The following is a 20,789-nucleotide window of genomic DNA, read 5'->3' on the forward strand; positions in this document are numbered from 1 at the left end:
GAGTTATCACTATGATTCCAAATTATCCCAAGATTCTGAGTACTTAGATGAAAAAAAAAATCGTACAGTAAAGTACCTACAATACTCAAACACAAATACTCAGTCCAGGTATTCATCCATATATTCATTTTCACTTTCTTCCTTTTAAACATGTTAATTGAATAGTTGGTATATAGAATCCAGGCTCTGATACTTAGAAGAGAGAAAAACACAGACATCTTGAGGGAGCTCTACTGAAACTTCTCTTAAGGTAGTAAGTAGCTGAGAATTCTACAGAAAGAGTATGTTTGAGAATCAGAGAAGTGACATATTATACAAATGTGAAACATTCTCTAACTCTATTTTATTAAACTGAATTTCTCTAAATTGGCCTTTAAGAACTGCTAATCATTGTACCTGTTTCTTAATAAATGTTCAGTGTTGAATGAAGCCCTTGCAGGAATTTGGAAGCGAAAACTAGCATGCAGCACAAACCGCCCAAGCCAGTTGTGAAGACTCCATGGGACAAAGATTTTCTAAGGAAAGGACTTTGATTTGCATTTCTGAAAAACTTTCAAATACCTTGAAAGAAGCAGCTTTTGTAATTAAAGGAGCTTTAAGCCATCGCAACACTTAGAGATAACCAAGAAAGAGCTAACATTCCTCGAGCCCCTGCTATGTTCTCAGACCTGTGTTGGGTACTTCCATGTGAAATTACTGCATTACCACATGCCCTGTAACTTTCCTATTCAAAGCCTCGCAGTACTGATTGTGAGAGTGGATCCACTTATAAGCATGTGTATGAATGTTCTACCTCCTCTCTCTACACTTTGCTCCAATCTGATGGTTGGGGGTCTCTCTGTTCCCATGCGCACTCCTCTGCCCACCTCTCACCCTTTCTTTCTCCATCCTTCCTTCCCTTATTTCTTTCTATTCTTCCTTATTTCAACAAGTATTTACAGCAGCCACTGTGTAGAAGATGCTCTCTATTCATTCTATGGATATATCCTAGAGGGAAATAACATTTCATGTATTATAGTTGCATTTGAGACACACTTGAATTGGGCTAATAAAAGCATGGCAAGCTCCTGTGGATGCTCTGATAAAAATAAACCAGTACAAGGGCACAGAGTGTAACTGTTTCTGTTCAGCTTGTGGGTCTTGTATCTGTCTAGCAAAGAGGACTGCCTCTCTTTTGTTTACTGGAACTCTAACCCTGTCTCCCCATGCCACACCAGTTTCCTTAACATCTGGGGTCCATATGCTTGTCTTTCCATTTTCTGAACTCATCTTTGGCACCTATTGTTAGCACCTGAGTATTTAGAACAGCCTTAATCCCCCAGTTGTTTTCTTCAGTTGGGGCTTAGTTGATTCAGCTTGATTCAAACGTCTTTGAGAGCAGGCACCATGAGTTATTTTGCATTTATATTTCTCAGTACCTTGCACAGAAGCAAAAGCAGATTGAGTGTTCAATAAGTGCTCATAAAAGGTTGCATTTATGTATTTTATAGAAACATAAAAATATTTATGGAAAAATACAGATAACATAACAAGTTTCAATAAAACCCCATTATACTCAAAGTTATGTGCAGGGGAGAATGATTTTTTTCCCCATTGTAAGACTAGAACACCCCACGGATGTAAATTTCTGTATAACCTGGAAAAAGTTTGCTGACGCTTTTTGAGTCATGAATTTTGATAACAATCTGGTGAAGCCCAAGGATCTACCTTCAGAATAACAGGTTTGTTTGTTGCTTAAGATACAAAATATGATACAGAGGTGTATTCAGGAAATCGGTTGTGTTGAAGTTATCAAAATATAAGTATTTGTTAATTTATTAAATAGCAAGATCAAGCGGAGGATATTAAAGGTATTTTCACGTTGGCTGGGCCTAATGACTCAGGCATGTGATCTTAGCTCCTTGGGAGGCTGAAGCAGGAGGATCACAAGTTCAAGCCCTGCCTAGGCTGTAGAAAGATTCAAGCTTGGGTAATTTCCTGTGACCTTGTCTCACGAGCAAATATAAAAGAAGGGCTGGCAATATAGTTCTGTAAAGGCATTTGCCTAATCAACTCAGCATTTAGTTCAACTTGCCGGATCGCCAAAATAATCAAATAAATAAATATGACAGTATTTGTTGAAGGAGTGATGAACAGAAAGTATTTTCCAGGAAACTTGAAATGCTATGATGTGAAAATACTTATGGTTCCTACTGTTCACAAATTTGTAAGTACTGTTCATCTTGCCATAACCTTTTTGATGTCTTACAAAGGAAATGTGAAAATTATCTGCCATATAAAAATAAAAATACCAGAGCAAATTTTCCCAGTCAGGTTCACTTTTCCTTAAATTGTCTTGAGGGCATCTAAATGTGTCCATGTGTTGGACTGAGAGTCTCGGGTAAAGAATCCGGCTGTTAGTTGTAATGTCTCTAGAATTCAAATTGAAGAACAGCTGACTTCTTAAGATGCCTAAGTCTCCTTTAATTCACAGCACACTATGCAAAACATAAATGACTAAGAACAGTTTGATGTACTGGAGAAAAACAGAATTAATCATAGAAATGTATACTGAAATTAAGCACAGCAGGTAGATGCAGACCCTGTGTGGATTTCAGATGATAACACACATCAGGGCGCTCACACACATGCCGTCTTTCTATTTCTGCTGGAAAGAGGTCTTATTGGAAACAATTAAATATGCAAATGAGAACAGAGGATGGAGCTGAGGATTTACAGATGATTTAGTCACTTGACATTTTATAAATTCTGTCTGAGGTTTGACTTCCTAATCTCAAGACCAACCCTGGTTTGATTCCAGGATGTCAGTGGATAAAGAGATCACAGTGACTTAATTTGATCACGTGTCTTTATTCAGAGTGGTAGAGGTTATTAGTTTTGGAAATTTCTCTAGTTCTACTTTGAGTCCTCCACTTGAATACAGAAATATGGCTGTCTTACTGTCTTAATGGGAGCCTGGGTTCAAACAGAAACCCGCAGGTTGTAAGAGTGCCGACAGAGAAGGAAACAACAGAATGATCCAACAGGACACTTTCTGTAACTTTTACTTGTCAGGCAAAGGCCTTGCCTAGAGACCTTGAAGCCAACACCACATTAAATTTAATCCCAGGACACTTGACTTTCATTGTATAATGGTATTATAACAGGAAATGCCTCTTGGTAAGGAAAAGAGCTTCTCTCCCTACATCTGAACCGGGTTTAGTAACTCTACATCTCTTCAAAGCATATGGCCTAGAAAAAAAAAAAAAAGGAATACTCACAATACTACTTAGCTTTCCATCACGATGATAAATCAAGACAAGTCAATTTACAAGGAGGAATGGATTATTTAGGCTTACTGGCTTGGAGATATTAGTTCTTGGTTCCTTAGTTACGTTGTCCCTGGGTTAGAAAGCACAACTTGAAATGCCGTGTTTTGGTGATATTCATGGGGGGCCTTTCCTTGTCTGAATTGAAACTGAGAAGGAGCAGATTAGGGGCAGGTGGAGGCAGAGGGGAGGTGGGAGAGGAGGTACCGGGAAGAGAGGAGAGACGGGAAACTGTGGTCGGCTGTAAAATAAATAAATAAATAAATAAATAAATAAATAAATAAATAAATAAATAAATAAAGCATGTGAGTGTGGAGCTGTGGTGGAGGCAGTACATTCAGCTCATAAGATACAGAAAGCAGAGAATGGGAAGGAAAGAAACTCCAATCCCAATATCCCATCCATGGCTACCCAGTAACTTCCATTAAGCTCCACCTCTTCAAAGTTCCACTGTTGCCAATAGCAGTAAAAGTGGAGAGCAACCCTTTAATATGTGTGCCTTCTCAGGGTGCTCAAGATCCAAACTCCAGTGCTCACGGTAGCAGTGCACTTGTATCCAGATGCCATGTAGCCCTGGACGGGCCCAGAAAGAGGAGAAATTTGTGAAACCACACCCTCATGTAAAGATATGCATAAAATTTAAAAATTACACAGGTACCTGGGTCAGGTAGATAAATCTCCAAGCAAATAAACCTAAGACGTGGGGCTAATCTGCTTTTTAAAAATCACAATGTCAACTAATTAAATGAACCATATAACCACTAAAAGAGTATCATAAGAAATAATTTATGGCAATTTACATAATTTAAAATTACGTTTAATAAATAACCTTTACAGTTGAATCAACATAATCATAAGTTTGCATGAAAGAGGAAGAAAAGTGATCTCTCAAATATGCCATCTGCTTCCTACCATGGAAAGACAAGTTGAACAAGGTTTAAATTCTGTTGGGTGTTTTGTTAATATGGGTCTTTTGTCTTTTAATTGTTATGTTTGTGGTAAGACTTCCCCTCTAAATAAAAAGTCTCATTTTTCTGTCCAGACAGAAAGAATAGGTCTCATGACTATTTTGTTTTCTGAAACTAGATGGAACTGATTTCCCACATGATCCAAAATTAGATTTTTCTCATATGACCAACTTATTTTACCTCTCTGAACCTTAACTTCCTGATTTTTAAGGCTATTCTATAAGTGGGTGCTGCCAAGGTTCAATGTGGCAGTGTGTGTAAAATGGGTGCCTACATTTAGTAAGTCTTGGAAAAATGTAGTCAATTTGGGGAACTATCTAAAGAAGGTACTTTAGAAAAAGGCATTTAGTTAAACTGGACAAAGCTCAGACCTATTAGTCTCTGCTACATAGAGTTCAAAGAGGGACCTTCTGTATTCACCTCTGTCAGGAGCCTTTTGGAACCTACCAGAAACAGTTACATTGTTATAAAAGATTTCTGCATTTAATTTATAAAACTGACTCAAAGTGAAGATTACTAGATATATTAGTGCTGCCGTGAAGCATACACATGGCTGACCTTGTTTAAATAGCTAACAAGGCTGGCTGCTTGCCTCCACATCCTTGAAAACACCCAGAATCCTTATAAATCCCTGATGATTGAGTCTGAAAGTCCAGGGGGCCTGACTCATCAATGGACAGAATGAAATCTGCACCCTTGTGGATGCATGGCCTATCCCTCTCCCTCTCTTCCCCCTACTCTCCTCTCTCTGTCTTCTAGGTATATGTACTGCACATGTTCTCCACAAGCTCTCCTTCTCCATGTCTCCTGATTTCCTGAAAGTCTTGACTCCATCTGGGAAGATACTTCAGTGCTGTGGTTTTATATTAGTTACTTGCAAAACTCTTGTTGAAATCATTTTTCCTGAGGCAGATTGAGATGTGATAGGCCTTTAAGAGATAACTGGGCTATGGGCACCAAGGACCTTATGAGTTGATTCATGGTTTTCTCATGGGGTGGTAGGCTGTTCAAGAGGTCCTTCACCCATATCTCTGTGTATACCATTCCCCCCTCTTCTTCTTCTTCTTCTTCTTCTTCTTCTCCTTCTTCTTCCCCTCCTCCTCCTCCTCCTCCTCCTCCTCCTCCTCTTCCTCCTCCTTCTTCTTAACCATCAATTGCAGTAGCATTAAACTAGGATCAAAAATTGAGCCAATAGCAGAACCTTGTACTTGCACTCTCTAGCCTGTAAAACCATAAGCCAAAATATACTCTTGTACTTTATAAAATGCTCAGTTCCAGATATTCTGTTATAGCAACAGGAGCTCAACTAAAATATCCAAGCTTTCTTGAAGAGCAAAGCTGAGCAGAAAAGAAGACACTGGCCTAGTAAGACAGAATTCTGTTCCTGAATCCTGGTGGAACAGATGTTCTGTTGTTCTTATTTCCTTAAGTCTTTTGCTTTCTTTTTATTCTCTCTGTATCTTCTCAAACACAGTGTCTAGTAGTTTGAATAAGAATGGCCTCCATAGGCTCATCTAATCTCCAGGGAGGGGAACTATTTGAAAAGATTAGAAGGATTTGGAAGTGTGGTCTTGTTGGAGTAGATGTGGCCTTGCTGGAGGAAGTATGTCACTGAGGGTGGGCTTTGAGGTTTCAAAGCCCACATTAGGTCCAGTGTCTCCCTTTCTCTCTGCCTGCTGCCTGGACATGAGGATGTAAAGCCCTCAGCTACTGCTCCAGTGCCTGCCTGCATGCCACCAAGCTCTCATTGCCATGACGATAATGAACTATGTCTCTGAAACTGTAAGCAATCTCCCAGTTAAATGTTTAAAAAAAAATAAATAAGAGTTGACATTGGCCATGATGTCTCTTCACAGCAATAGAACAGTGACTAAGACACGGTAAAAATAAGACATAACAATATTCTTTCTTCTTGTCATCAGAGTTCCTAAATTCAATAGTCCATTCTCAAATAAGATTAGTGACTGCCTAGGTTTTGCATAATGTGCCTATGAAATAAACTAGACTCTAGATAGGAGCTGCTTAGAACTTTATTCCTGATACTTGGTCCATTTTCTTCTGGTGGGAATTGTCCCACTAGGTGGAGAGATGGCATATTTGTTTAGGGTATAGCTGTGTGGAGTGAGCAGTACTTGCTCATCTATAGATGTCAAATGCCTCATTTCTATCCCTAAAAAATTTATCATCACTTCACTCAAAATGATAATGATTTGAAGTCTGTGATTAAAAATACGTTTAAAGTAAACAGGTTTGTAGGGGAGGGGGTGCAGTCTCGTGGCCATGAAAAGGGATTATAGTTAATTCTAAACATGGTGCTCTTTAAAACTGTTATGAGACAGTAATTTTTGCATTTCTACAGATGATTAAAAAGCCATTTTCTAAAATATTCTCACTGGAGGTTTTTTTTTTTATTTTAAAAGAAAACATTTAATTGCTCCAATCAAGCATAACTACTTTGTGCTCCTGGTGTAATTTGTATACTCTGATCACACGGTATGTGGCGATTTGTCATAATTCTCTCAGTGTATATTCCCCACTGCAGTGATTGGCTATCGTTAATTGAGAATAATTCCCTGCTCGTTAAAGCACCACAAGAAGAGGGGAAGCAAAGCCCGGCAAACAAGAGGAGGTGGGAAGCTGAGTTCAGAGTCCTCATGGCAGAGGCACACTGCTTCCACAGACTTAACAAGCTCTGTATGGCCAGGGGTCATTGGGAAACGGTAGAAGTCATCGACGAAAGGAAGATTTGCAGGGTTTCTCCAGGAAAATAGACAACAGCCTACCTGCCACATTCTTGATTGTGATAGTAACCGCTTTAATGCAACAACACAAGGTTTGCTTTCAAATACCCAAACCTGCAGCAACCCTCCTCATTGCAGCATAGGTTAAACCATCCTGGAGGAAACAGGAAGCTGCATGCAGGTTGTTCCAAAGGGGCCATTTCAAACCATAGTAATACCATTACCTAGTTAAGAAATATCAAATGACTATACTGTGCAAAAGGACCACAAGATAGAAAATCTAGGAAGAACACCTATTCATATAGCTGAGTGAGCCACTCAGTGTAAATTCTGTGATGGTAATGAGAACGATAAAATGAGGGTTTTAGAGGAGAGTGGAATCCAAGACAATGAGAGTTGAGGCCACTAATCACAAACATCTGTAGTCCCTGACCTGTGATACCGTATTTTCTTGCTTTAATAAAAATATATGGAATTTCAACTGTGCACAATACAGCCTATTCCCCCATAGTCTTCATTTCCTTGGGTGAGATCTCTGGCCCATTTCTCCTTCTTTGCCCACAGTGCTGCTATGGATAGGATAACATCCCATTTGGAAAATTCCCCCACCCGTTATTCAAGCCATTCTGGAATCCCCAATGCTTTCTCCAGCAAGTCTTTAGGACATCAGCCCAACTGAGCTCACCACAGACTGTCGGCTATCCTTCCTGAAGAATTGATTTGGACATCATTATTAAGTTTATGGACACTTTCTGGCTTTGTGACAGGCAAAGAATAACAACTAAGGTCCCATAAATTATGTCAATTAGTCTGATGTAGTTTATCGTGTTCAGGGAATCACAGTTTCTTCCATGTCAACATTTTCATGTGTGTGTGTGCTCGTGCACATGCATGTTCATTTACAGGTTATGTTCTTCATATAATCTGCATATGCAGTTTTCTCCAAATAAACTCGCAGTGTCCCAACTGTAAGCATTGGTTTTCTTGACTCTCTCCTTCAGTCTGACCTCTACATGCCACCATTTTCTTGTTACAGTTACTTGATTTGGGGCCTCTTATTGTTGGTTTTATATGCCCTCTTTGCAGTGGACAAACATGATTTATCTCTCTGGATTTAACTTGATTTATTCTGGAGCAGAGTTGATAGATGTGGTCTGGTTCAATTTCTCTCTGTTCTTTCTGTTTATTGCATAGCATCATTCTCTGAGCTTGGCGTTCGCAGGAGATAGTCCTACTTCTGCATGTAGATGCAGCCATTATGTAAACTCTTGAGAATTCCCTAAGCTGGAAGTCTAAGGGGGAGGAAAAGAACTGCTTGTGTCTTTCCTTTTGATTTATTTCCTTTTGATTTATTGAAGAACCAACAACAAGAAGAAAAATGCAACCTCTATTCCCAATGAGTTCATAGTCCAATTGAAAAGATAAATTCATAAATACTTTTTATTAAGTAGTATGGTAATTCTACAACAAAAGGATATGTGAATTATACAGCTGTTCAGGAAAAGATGATGTCTCAATCAAGAACATGTTAACATAATTAAACTAAAGGGAACAATATTTTCCCAAGTTGAAGTTAATTTATAACAATAAAAACTTATTATTATTATTCATGCTAAGAAAATTTTCTTCATCAATTAATTTGGAAAATATATTTACTCAGGATGGCATCACATTCTAACAGCAAGGTCCAAATGTAGAGTCAGTTTAGGAGAAGAGATCTGTCTACAAGTTGATGGTAGGTGCAGGGAGAATCAAGCACCCTAAACTCAAGGCATTTGCTAGACACTCTCTTCTCACAGAGTCTGGAGTCTTTCTCTGTAGGTACCTATGCTTTCTTCTAAGGCAAACTGAAATTTGCATGTGTACATGAAGTAAAAAGTATTCAAACATGCCTGAAATCTCAGCTGCTCAGGAGGTTGAAGCAGAAGGCTTGGCTTGCAAAATGAGGTCAAGGGTAGCTTGTACAATTTCATGAAATTTCACTTCAAAATATAAAAGGGAGGTGGTGAGGGTGAATCTGGGAGGAATATGGAGACAAGGAACAGGTGAATATGATCAAAATAGCTTGTATGCATGTATGAAATTATCAAATAATTAATTTAAATGTATTTAAAAGTATGTGTGTGTGTTTGAGTTATCGAGAGACATTTAGAGGAGGGGGGAATTCTAGAAAGAGAAATATAGGCATGCATAGTGACAGAGTTCTTGCTTAGCTGTGCAAGGCCCTGGATTCCATCTCTATTAAAATTAAAAAATAGTATATATCATTATATGAGAATATCTCATTTATACAAATGATGAAATATTTACAACTACTTAAGAAGAAATTCTGCTGAACTACTTAATTCTCCAACTTAAAGACTTTTTTAAAAGAATGTTAGTTATACACCAACAAAAAGGAGGAGAATACATCACAGGATATTGTGATACACAGAGAGAATCAATACTGCATTCTAAAGACAAGACCTGGAAGGACATTGTCAAAACAGAATACGCTGGAGTTCTTTGATTTGTAGTAAATTTGAGTGTACATATACATTAACACATTCTAATTTGGTTTCTTGTTGCCGCGATAAACACCATGATCAAAGCAAACCGGGAAGGAAAAGACTTATTTATCTTATACTCATATCACAGTCCATCATTAAGCAAAAACAGGGCAGAGCTCATGTCAGTAACCTGGAGGCAGGAACCCAGAGAACATGGAAAAGCACTGCTTACTGGCTTGCTTTCTGCAGATGGCTCAGCTACTTTCTTTATACATCCCAGAACTGTCTGCCCAGGGGTAGCCCTGAATACAGTGGGCTGGAATCTCACACATCAGTCATTAATCAAGAAAAGCCCCATACACTTACTTGCTTAAGGGCAATCTGATGGAGGCAGTTCCTTAATTGAGCTTTCCTCTTCCCAGATGACTCTAACTTGTGTCAAATTGTCAAAAACTAACCAACACATGACAGGGACCATTTCTAAGTTGAAAGCTATTATAAATTCCTGAAGAATTTGCATAATTTAAAATGTTAGTTAAAAGCCATATAAAGGAATTCTTTTCCAGGTTCTGAAAAGTATTGCAAATCCAATTTGAGAAGGGACAAAGACAATAGAATAAGTGGTTACACCAAGTTCAAGTACTCTTCTAAATGATACTGAATTGAGTTCCTAACCTCAAGTATTGAAACACTGTTAAGTGAGGAAATGGGATGAACTATAAACCTGGTTTGCCTATATTGCATTGAAGAATATTAAATAAAAAGCCACAGATATAAAAATATGCTTATTGTAATTCGGGCTGTCTAAAAAGAGTCTCTGCTCTCTAGGTTATGACTAGAGCCCTTATCTGAAGATGGATGTCATTGGATGGGATGTTGGGAAGTCAAAGATGTATTCTAGTCTTTACAGTGATCTTGTACTGGATGTTTGATTCTTGAAGTTTGTGAAACCCTATGTTAATACCCATTTTGGACAAAACTATCAAGTTCATGGTTGAAGACCCAGTGCTATTCTGTCTTTGTCGTCACATGTTCTCAGTGGAAAATCCTAAAGCCACCCCCTGCAGCGGGCCTTTCTGCTCACTTTCCTTATTCTTGTCATTGTCTATCCACCATCAGCTTTCAGTGCATGATCAGTCTTTGGAGCAATCTACTGTTGAAGCTTCAGTTCCTCCCAGTGAAAGACCAGGATCAGGGTTTAGTATTGTAGACAACAAGAGAAATATTCGATAAAACAAACTAAATGAATAAATAAATGAATAAATAAATAACCAAAACAACAAAACAGAAATCACCTTTAGGGTGTTCAAAAGTTTTATTTTAAGTAAGTTAATAATTAAAAAATACATTTCTGTGGTGGTTTAAATGTCAATGCCCCTCCCCCCCATAGGCTCATGTATTTGAATGCTTGGTCCCTAGTTGGTGAACTGTTCAGGAAGGATTAGGAGGTGTGGTCTTGTTGGAGGAGACGTATCACTGGAGTGGACACTGAGATTTCAAAAGCCCACATCTGGTGCAATCTCTCTCTCTCTCTCTCTCTCTCTCTCTCTCTCTCTCTCTCTCTCTCCACCCTCTGGATCACATGTGAGCTGTCAGCTGCTGCTCCAGCACCAGGCCTGCTACCATGCTTCCTGTTGTGATGGTCATGGACTAACCCTCCGAATCTGTAAGCAAGTCCCCAGTTAAATGTCTTCCTTTCTAAGATGCCTTGGTCATGGTGTCAATTCACAGCAATAGAACACTAAGACAATTTTCAAGTGTATTTTTTCTAAAGGTGTACAGTTAATAACATAAATAGTAATGAAATTAAACTCTTTAGTATCAGTTAAGATTCAACTATAAGAGCAAAGAGAAGTACTTTATGGATACATGCATGCACACACACATACATGCACACACACATACACACACACCAACCTACTTTTGCTATTCAAGTCTCTCTGCCATAAGTAAACATTAGAATATGGAGCTTAGCAATTGGAAAAGGTGTGGTCTCCTTCTTCAAGTCCAATATCACCCTCTATATTCCTGACCCCTTAATTTATCTTGTACCTAATTGCCCAACCTGGTTAAAATGCCAATTTTAGGAGAACAGGTATGTTCTACTCCATCTATAAACCGCAGCTACAGCATTGGCTCTTCCACCAAGTATAGAGAGGCAGCACTTCTCTAGAACACTAAGTTGAGCTATTTATCTTAGGGAAGTCACCTTCAAACCTCTTGCTCGGCTGTCTTGCTTTTTAACATGTATGTTCAGGTTGGAACATGACCCATGCTAAGAGAACAAACCAGCAACAACATGCCACTGTCCCTGTGGCCCGGTGCTCCTCTCTAACAGTGTTCTTTCTCCACTCTCTTTTTCATTTAAACTCTTTTTTTTTAATTTTAATTTATTTTGCAATACAATTCAGTTCTACATATCAGCCACGGATTCCCTTGTTCTCCCCCCTCCCATCCCCCTCACCTTCCCCCCAACCCCACCCCCCCCCATTCCCATCTCCTCCAGGGCAAAGCCTTCCCCACAGACTGAGGTCAACCTGGTAGACTCAGTCCAGGTAGGTCTAGTCCCCTCCTCCCAGGCCGAGCCAAACAATCCTGCATAGGCCCCAGGTTTCAAACAGCCAACTCATGCAATGAGCACAAGATCTGGTCCCACTGCCTGGATGCCTCCCAAACAGATCAAGCCAATCAACTGTCTCACCCATTCGGAGGGCCTGATCCAGTGGGGACCCCTCAGTCATTGGTTCATAGTTCATGTGTTTCCATTCATTTAAACTCTTAAACAAGGACAACAGAAGGGGAATTCTGCACCCAAGTCTCTTTACCCTTTGCATTCCGTCCCTCAGGAAACATAGCACTGTTTTTCTGCTCACTGCAGTTTGAGTCTGTGACGATGGAGTTCTGAGACTGAGCAAGCTCATCTCACTGCATCTGCACATTCGTCCCATGCTGTTGGTTAATCCTCCTTAGGAAAATGCTCTGGCTTCACAGTGAACAGTTGGCCTCCCATCATTCTTTCCATTATTCCTATATGTGTTCCCTCTCTTCTTCACACCATTGAAAAACAAGGCATTGCCTCAGGTCAGTTAATTTCTATCCTACCTGCAACCAGGATAAACTCATAGGTTTGGCTATAACTTCTATGTAGACCTTATTTAGACCATCAGACAGACTCACTCTGTGAGATACACATCTTTACACGCAGTTGTCATCCTGATGTAACTGTATAAAGGACTCCAAAGTACTTTAAAGTTTTAAAATCAAAATGGTATAACTTCCATGTGCTTCCTGTTGTAGTTGCTGGGTCTTACGAGATCCAGCAATATGACATCTTGAGAGGTAATTTTGACTCCTGTATCTTCATAGTTCTCACTGTTATCAACACTCTGAATTGATGAGTGTAGTTTACAATTTTTAAAATGATTTCCCTTTCTATCAGAAGACCACATACAATCTAGTTAAAGAATTTGTATTCTTTCTTAAAACCATGCAGTAGCCAGCTAGTAGATATGTCTTTGTATTTATTCTTAGTCCACTTAAATTTGTATTTCTTGATCCTTACAAAATGTCTGCTGGTGCTAACATCAACTCTCCCTTCCTCCTGCCAATGGCTTATTGGTGCATTGGTGTAGCAAGCGAGCTTTTCAGAATGTCATGGTGATCCTCCTCTGTGACCACTATGGCTGGCTTCAGGCTGGTATGGACACTGGATGGCAGATTTGGCAGTGTAACCACAGGAGCCCTGACACTCTTTATAGCATGTCCTCTCCTTAGCGTGCTCTTCCAAGCTCGACACACGGCTCTGATCTTTCCCTTCACCAGTTTTCACTCGGCTGGTTCTTGGCCATGCTGTTAACACCTAACTCTGAAGTATTTCCACACCACAAACATTCCTCCCATCCTCTGTACTCGACCAGGTCTCTAGCTCTGGGTGCTCCTGAGCCAGCCCCATCTGGACCTTTGCACACTGCACACTCGTGTGAGCACAAGCAGGAGCATGCTGCAGCTTTCTTGATGTATCTTAGAAATTGTGCCTTTTCTTAATACTAAAACCAAAAGTTGCATTAATAAATAAGCTATGCCACCGATGTCAGATGTTTTCTTAGAAATGACTGAAGTAAATTTTTGGTGGTGTAAACAATGAGGTCAAAGGTGAAAACTTTCTCCAACAAGAGTATTACATAAAATAATAGTGTCACAAGGCTGATGGGACCTGAATGACTATATACTTCCAACAATTAGAGATTTGGAATATCAAAAAACAAAATAAAACAAAAACCCAACTCACCAATTATTTACTTATGTTTACTTTTTTAATTAATATTTTTGTTATAATGCAAAGTAATGGATTTCATCCTTTCTCTCTCTCTGTCTCTCTTTTTCTGTTACACACACACACACACACACACACACACACACACACACACACACACACTTTACTTATTTCTCTTACTCACCCTCATACTCTACTCTACCCACTTACAGTAGCAAAAATTTATATTGCTTTTGTGAGCAAAAAGGGAAAAGAAGATAATTTAATCATGATCACAGAATTATCGATAAACGTGCTTTTCTTTATATAATTTTGTTTTTTATGTATTGTCTATAGTGTAAAACAAAGCCCCTTATAACTATGATCGCACTGAATAAATGCTAATATGTATTAAACTATTCCAGTGACAAAGTCTGCTGATGCCTACCAAACCAAGTGAATTATGTGTCTCCTAGATCAGATATCATATGGAAGGTAAATATCATATTTGCAATTTAATCTCATGGTTTTTATTCTAGCATATAAAACATTACAGAATTTTAAACATAAATGAAAGACAGAGAAATGATTTAGGATCTCTCTTTATGAGATGGCATCATTTCCCTCTTATGGAGCAACCCAGTCATTCAAGCATACTTTTAAATAGCATTTCTTGTACTTGAAAAGTTATTGAGTAATCAAGCTGTGACCTTTAGTGCTCCACCAAGAAATGCAATTCAGTTTTGTATGGTATCCAAACTAATCAATATCCCATTATGATCACAGATGGGAATTTTACAAGAAAGACAAAGCAGTGAGGGTATCAGACGACCCTTTGGATTTGTTTGTTTTCTGGAGGAATTAGATAGCTTTGCATAGGAGCCACTTCAAGGAAGAATATATGAATATTTGTCTCTCTGATTATGAAATGAAGCCTTACCTTCTAATTGTATCATAGACTAGAAGAAAATCATTAACTCATGAAGACTCACAATTACAAAGAGGAAACAGATAAATCAACTATCATCTTGCATGTACATTACAAATGCAACTGTACAGATGGTATAGACCAGGCCATCCATGCTTCAATCTCATGCACTACATTCACATACAGCTGATTTGATCATTAGGCTGTATCATCTAATTACCTAACATGCTCTGAGCCTATGTGTTCATTAATACTGATCAAAGCGGTCCTATTCTTCCATTCAAATAGATTGAACATTCTTACAAGGTGCTTGAGTGCCTGGCCATTTTAGAAGTAGAGTCCAAGCAGAGGGATGGCTGTTGGTCTCAGCCTGAGTGGGCTTCCACAGAACACTGGCATCTATCAGAGGTGATGGTACAGGCTATAAGCTGACTCACCGGTAAATTCCTACTGCTGTTCAGATGAATATTTCAAGTTAGGAACTTCAAATAAATATGTAGCCAATGTTTGTCACAGCAATGGAAATCTCATCAATACACTACCATATATGGTAAACGACTAGGCACATCTCTTTCTAGAGATTTTTTTATTAAATATTTATTTGTAGGTGTCTATAACCAAAGATAGGGATGGTTTTCTGCAGTGTTCTTTGGGTAATGATCTTTTGGCAATTCAAAGTAAGAATATGCATTTCAGAATGTTACTAAAGTGTCTCTTTTGAAACCTTGTAGATAAATGTTTATCTTTAACCTCGACAAATTAACATATATATGAGGAGAAAGCAGATCCAGTATCACTCCCGCCAATAACAAGGTGGATGGATAACAAATGTTGAATTTCAAATTAACATGAAAATTCTAGGGCCAATATCCTAAAGGACTTTCACTGTATCTATACTATGCTACTCAAATTTCTGTCACTGGAGAAAAATGTTTGAGAAAAATCAAAAGAAGGAGAGATTTAATCAGCTTCCTAGGTGCTGAGGTCTCAGTCTACGGTTGGATACCCTCACTGTTTTTGTGCCTGCAACAGGGAACATGCAAAAGTAAGGAGTCTATGAAGGAACAATGCTGCCCACTTCATGGTGATAAGGAAGAGAAGAGCTGACAGGAAGAAACCTAGATGCCAATTTCTCTATCAAAGTTACATCTCTAATGACTAGTGTCCCATCAACTTGTGTAGTGCTGCAGGTTAGGTTAAAACTTTAGTGTCTGGGCCTCCCTATCCAAACTGGGAAAAACCTTTCTGTATATTGTAGGTCTGTATGTCTCCTCTCTATTTGGGTGTGGTGTGGTGTGGTGTGATTGTGGTGTGATTGTGGTGTGGTGTGGTGGTGGTGGTGGTGGTGGTGGTGGTGGTGTGTATGTGTCTGTGTGTCTGTTTGTGTGTGTGCTGTGTATGTTTGTACATATGTGTGTGTATATGTCTGTCTGTCAATGTACATGTGTGTTATGGTTCTATGGCCTTTCACCTCTAGATGTTTGGACTAATGGAATCATTTCTTAAGAACGACCAAGGAAGCCAAACTACAAAATCATGTGACAGACATAGAAGGGAATATACTTTCTACTCTGACGTCTATGAGGTGATGACATCAGCTTCTTTGAAAGTGCATTGAGTCATCCTCTATCCTTAAGAGGGAGTCGCATGTTTCTCAGGGAGTTCACTAAAGCTTTGCTTATTTGAGTCATTGGGATTAAGAAAAAGATTCTAGGGGCAAGAGTACAGAAGCTTTCTTTGGGATAAAATGGTGAAAAATGAAAGACAATAATAACAGTAACTGATGTTCCTTGCAAATCTGCTGTAGGCATTCATTGTTATAACTTCTTGGGCTGGAGAGATGGCTCAGCCGTTAAAGGCTAGGCTCACAACCAAAAATATAACTTCTTTCCATGGGTAGAAAGTATTTGAATCTCACTACCACAAACCCCCTCCGTATTACTACTATGCCTGTATTAATAGATGAGTAAACAAGGCTCAGACACTTTAAATGATTCTACAGAACATTTCTAGGAAGAGCAAGATTCCTGTTTGTACTAGATCAGACGGGTTCCCAAGCTGCCAGAGCGCTCAGCTTTCCCTCTGTCGGGGAAAACCACTTGCCCTCTCCTCATAGAAATTGCCTCCCTCCGACAGGCCTTGCTTTCTCCTTAATGACTGATAGGAAGATTTTCATAGCACCAAGTAGGCCTTAGTGTTGATGCTTGTTCATCAGTAAGGAGTGTGATCTAGTGCCCTCTAGAGGGGAAAAGAAGAGCCTGTGAACAGGTGAACAGTGTCAACATTTAAGTGAGTAAACGCAGCAAAGATTGCATTCAGAAAACGAGTGTTTGCGAAGTCTGCACTAATGCTGTATTTATCTGTGATTTTAAAGAAGTTTTGGGTTTAGTGTTAGTTGAAAAGGGTAAATTTCTAGATGCTTTACCAATGAATGGTCGACAGGGGCTACCTTTCAAATATGGAGCATTACTTAGCATGGAGCAGACTTTAACAGCATCAAACATAATCACTGCTGTATCACAGTATCCACAGGTGGACCTTTTGATTAAATCAACAACTCTTTAAACATACTCCAAAGAGAGAGAGATGACGATAATTAGTGAAAACTCATTGTTCTTTTGCAGGGACTTTTAGTATTATTAAAAAAAAAATCAATTAGGTCACCCACATCCTGCATAAATATACTCTCAAGCAGCCAGCACCCAACCTGATTTACAAGCAATCTGATCTCTCCACAAACCAGTGTTTTGCAGGTGATGAAAATAATGACTTCATTTTTTCTTTCTTTTTCCTGCTAAGGCAGAAGAAAATATAGCACTAATATTTTAGATAATTGGTACTCATTAACTGCTTGATAAATTAGTGAATAAATTCTGGTTCTAGTTACACTAGAAAGGTCAAATACTCTCCAGTTCTTTTTTATGTATTGTCTAACTTCTTGCCCATCTTTGTTGTACTAATGAAATGGCGATATCTATCATGGTGTAACTGAGCTGGGCCTCTAAATTACCTTCGTCTGGCACCATTCCAATATACTATAAATGAGGTAATTGTCCTTGACTATAAAATTTGCATTTTCAAGACTTAATTGCTATCATTACACTTTTTGTAATTCTATTAATTTAACTGAATGGAGCGTTTGGTTTTATGGTTAAAAATTTGCATTAAAACATTGTACATCTAAATAGAATTTTAATATTTTTATCAAAAGCTTTATAAGGTGATCCCAAAGGAGACAAATAATTTCTCAAGAAAAAGTCGGGAGCTGTCACCCCAGAGGTTTTACCTTCAGTGATCATTAATGGACCTTTAAGTCACCCAGCCGATGCTTCATTCTGGGACATGAAAAATCACAGAGGACGTGCGCTCCGTGGATTCTTCCTACTTAATCATTAACAGGAAGTTGGTTAGCTGGAGCCATGACATGGCTGGCTGCCCTTTGCTATGCTCCTCTGGGTGTCTGAGATGCTTCCTGTGTATCCTCAGTATGTCTGTGAGAATAGGTTAGAGTTAGGGATAGAGTTAGGCCATGCTATGTGTACAAGTGTTTTGGTTTGGTTGAATCTTTATCTCCCTCCTCTATGCTCTATTCCTGAGCAAGACAACTCTACCTTTATGAGCCTGACTTCCCAGTCCTTCTCCTTTACACAGATTGGCAAGTGAAAGCACAGAAGCCTTGGCGCTTCTTGGAGGCCTCATTTGAAAGTACTTCCCACCTCTGCCCTCCGAAGATTTGCCATTGCTCTACAACCATGCCGCCATTTTGTTTGTTTGCTTGTTTGTTGGTTTTGCAAGCAAATCTAGAACCTTTCTGGCCCAGTAGCAAAAACTCTGTTAAGTAGAATGGCATAGAATTCAAGTTAATGAAATAGACTGATTTTTACTCATTAAATTTCCCAACCTTCTAGACCTTTAAAAGCTACAAGCATCTTAGCTGTCAGTACAGCTGATTTGTTTCATACATATTGGCAGAAGTCATAAAAAAAAAAAACTTGGAAGAAGTCTTTGTTTTCAGAGATTTTTGAAGGTTAGTGGGTTCTCATGGATCTTCTTGTGTCATTTTCATATGGAAAGATGAAAAATAATTGCAGAAAGTGTCATTAGGAATATCAAAGGCCAAGGCATGCTTCATTTCCAGCTCATTGAAGAGATGAAGGACAGACACACAGCCAAAACCTTACACGTGAATCCATGGTGCTGGTAGATGGAAAGCCAACAGCCTTGATTCCAGGTCATTCTCTCAGCTGCTACATGAGACTTTTCTCTCTGGTGCTGAAAGATCTTCACAGCATCACTGCAGACTAAATGGGAGTCAGTGGGAGGAAACTGGTACCACCCTGGATACCAGGCTCAGCTCTTCATGGACTGTATCCTGTTTCATGGGCTTCCTCTATATATTCCCAGACCCACTCTTGAAAGTTCAATAAAGCAAAGGGTGTGTGCTAGTCAACCAAGAAACCATTGTGTGTCATCTAGATTTCTTTATTCACCAAACATACACACCCACAGATTCCGCACATGAGATCACTTGAAGTTCATTCAGAAGCATCATATTAAAAGAAACAACTCCTACTTCAAAATACATTGGGAGCATAATCACCAGTACAGCTGTGCTCATCAAAGGACACAATATGAGACTTTTTGATTAAATGGAATCCATCACTTCAATCATAGATATATTTACCAACACTAGAGGAATCGGCCAACAACTTTCAGATTACTATTTAGAGAGTATTCGTTGTTCTAATAGAAAATGTATTTGTGCCTCTGTGTTTTCTCCCCATCTTACTGCTTCATGATGCAGTTAACTGAATCTTAAGGCAAGAACTTTTGTGTCCTTTCTACTTTGCTAACTGAAAGCCAGATTATCACAAACTCATTGCCACCGTGGGCCATGACAAGAACATTCACATGAACTTGACTGTGCCTTCACCACTCATGTTTCTACATAGTATTTCCACTTAAAGAAAACCACTTTAATGTAACAAACATACTAACTTTCAGGTATGTAGTGAAAACTCGGAAGTTAATGAATGACACATTTTGGCCTAAGTAATGTATTTTCTTGTATGGAAAGCTGTGACTGTTATCTCTGGCCTGTTTCTTGCATGCTACTTGAAAAAATACATATACATATACACATATACACACACATACATATATGTTGAAGCTTGGAACTTGTGCTTGAAGGACTGGAGAGATGGCTCCATCAGTAAAGCGCCTGTCACACAGGCTTGAGGACAGAGTTGTAACAACATAACACATGCAAAGGCATTTTGACTAGTATCTTCTCCCTCGGTACTGGGCAGGGGGAGACAGGCTGAGCTCCACAGCTCACGGACAAATAAGTCTAGCCAACTGGTGAGCCCCAGACTCACTGAGAGAACCCCAAAAACTAGGGTGAAGAATAGTAGAGGAAAATACCTCTGTTCTTCATCTGCACACACATTCACACATATGTACACTCACATGTGCACACATTTACACACAAAACACACATCATAAATACACAGAGAGATAAAAATTGTAAAGGAAACCAGTGCTTGCTTGTGCTTAGTCTTTGTTCTAGCTCAGTGCACAGGATTAGGAGTTGGTCCCTAACTCACCCCAGACTTTGGCTTCATCAGGAGCAACATGGGAAACGTGACAGTGACTTCAAAGAGTTGTTACCAGACCAAAGAGTTTCAAGTGCTAGAAAGTTGTCTACTAAAATAAAGCACTCCAAGATCATTCTAATGCATGCCCGGTGGCTGTGGTGTTCAGGAGTGTATATTTGGTCTACATTCTAATCTGGAACTTTCCTTCCTATGTCTTACCAAGCAATCATCCAAATACTAGTGAATAATAACAGCAATCATAATCGTGGCTATTATTTATTGTGTCTTTATGATGCAGTATGTATTACCTTAGGTTATGCAGAGGCACCATAATTAAACTTTATCATTTCCCAACTCATAAATGGGGAAACTGAGATTAAAGGATTGAATGACTGTGAAGAGGACAAGTGAATGAGCATATATAGTTTTCTTTTTCTAGCTGCATTTTGCTGAGTGGAAATCACCAGCATACTTTCAGTGAAATAAGCACATGCTTTTGCATATGC

The sequence above is a fragment of the Peromyscus californicus genome, unplaced genomic scaffold, assembly GCF_007827085.1.
Source record: "Peromyscus californicus insignis strain IS unplaced genomic scaffold, ASM782708v3 Scaffold_8__1_contigs__length_139910024, whole genome shotgun sequence".
NCBI classification, from domain to species: domain Eukaryota; kingdom Metazoa; phylum Chordata; class Mammalia; order Rodentia; family Cricetidae; genus Peromyscus; species Peromyscus californicus.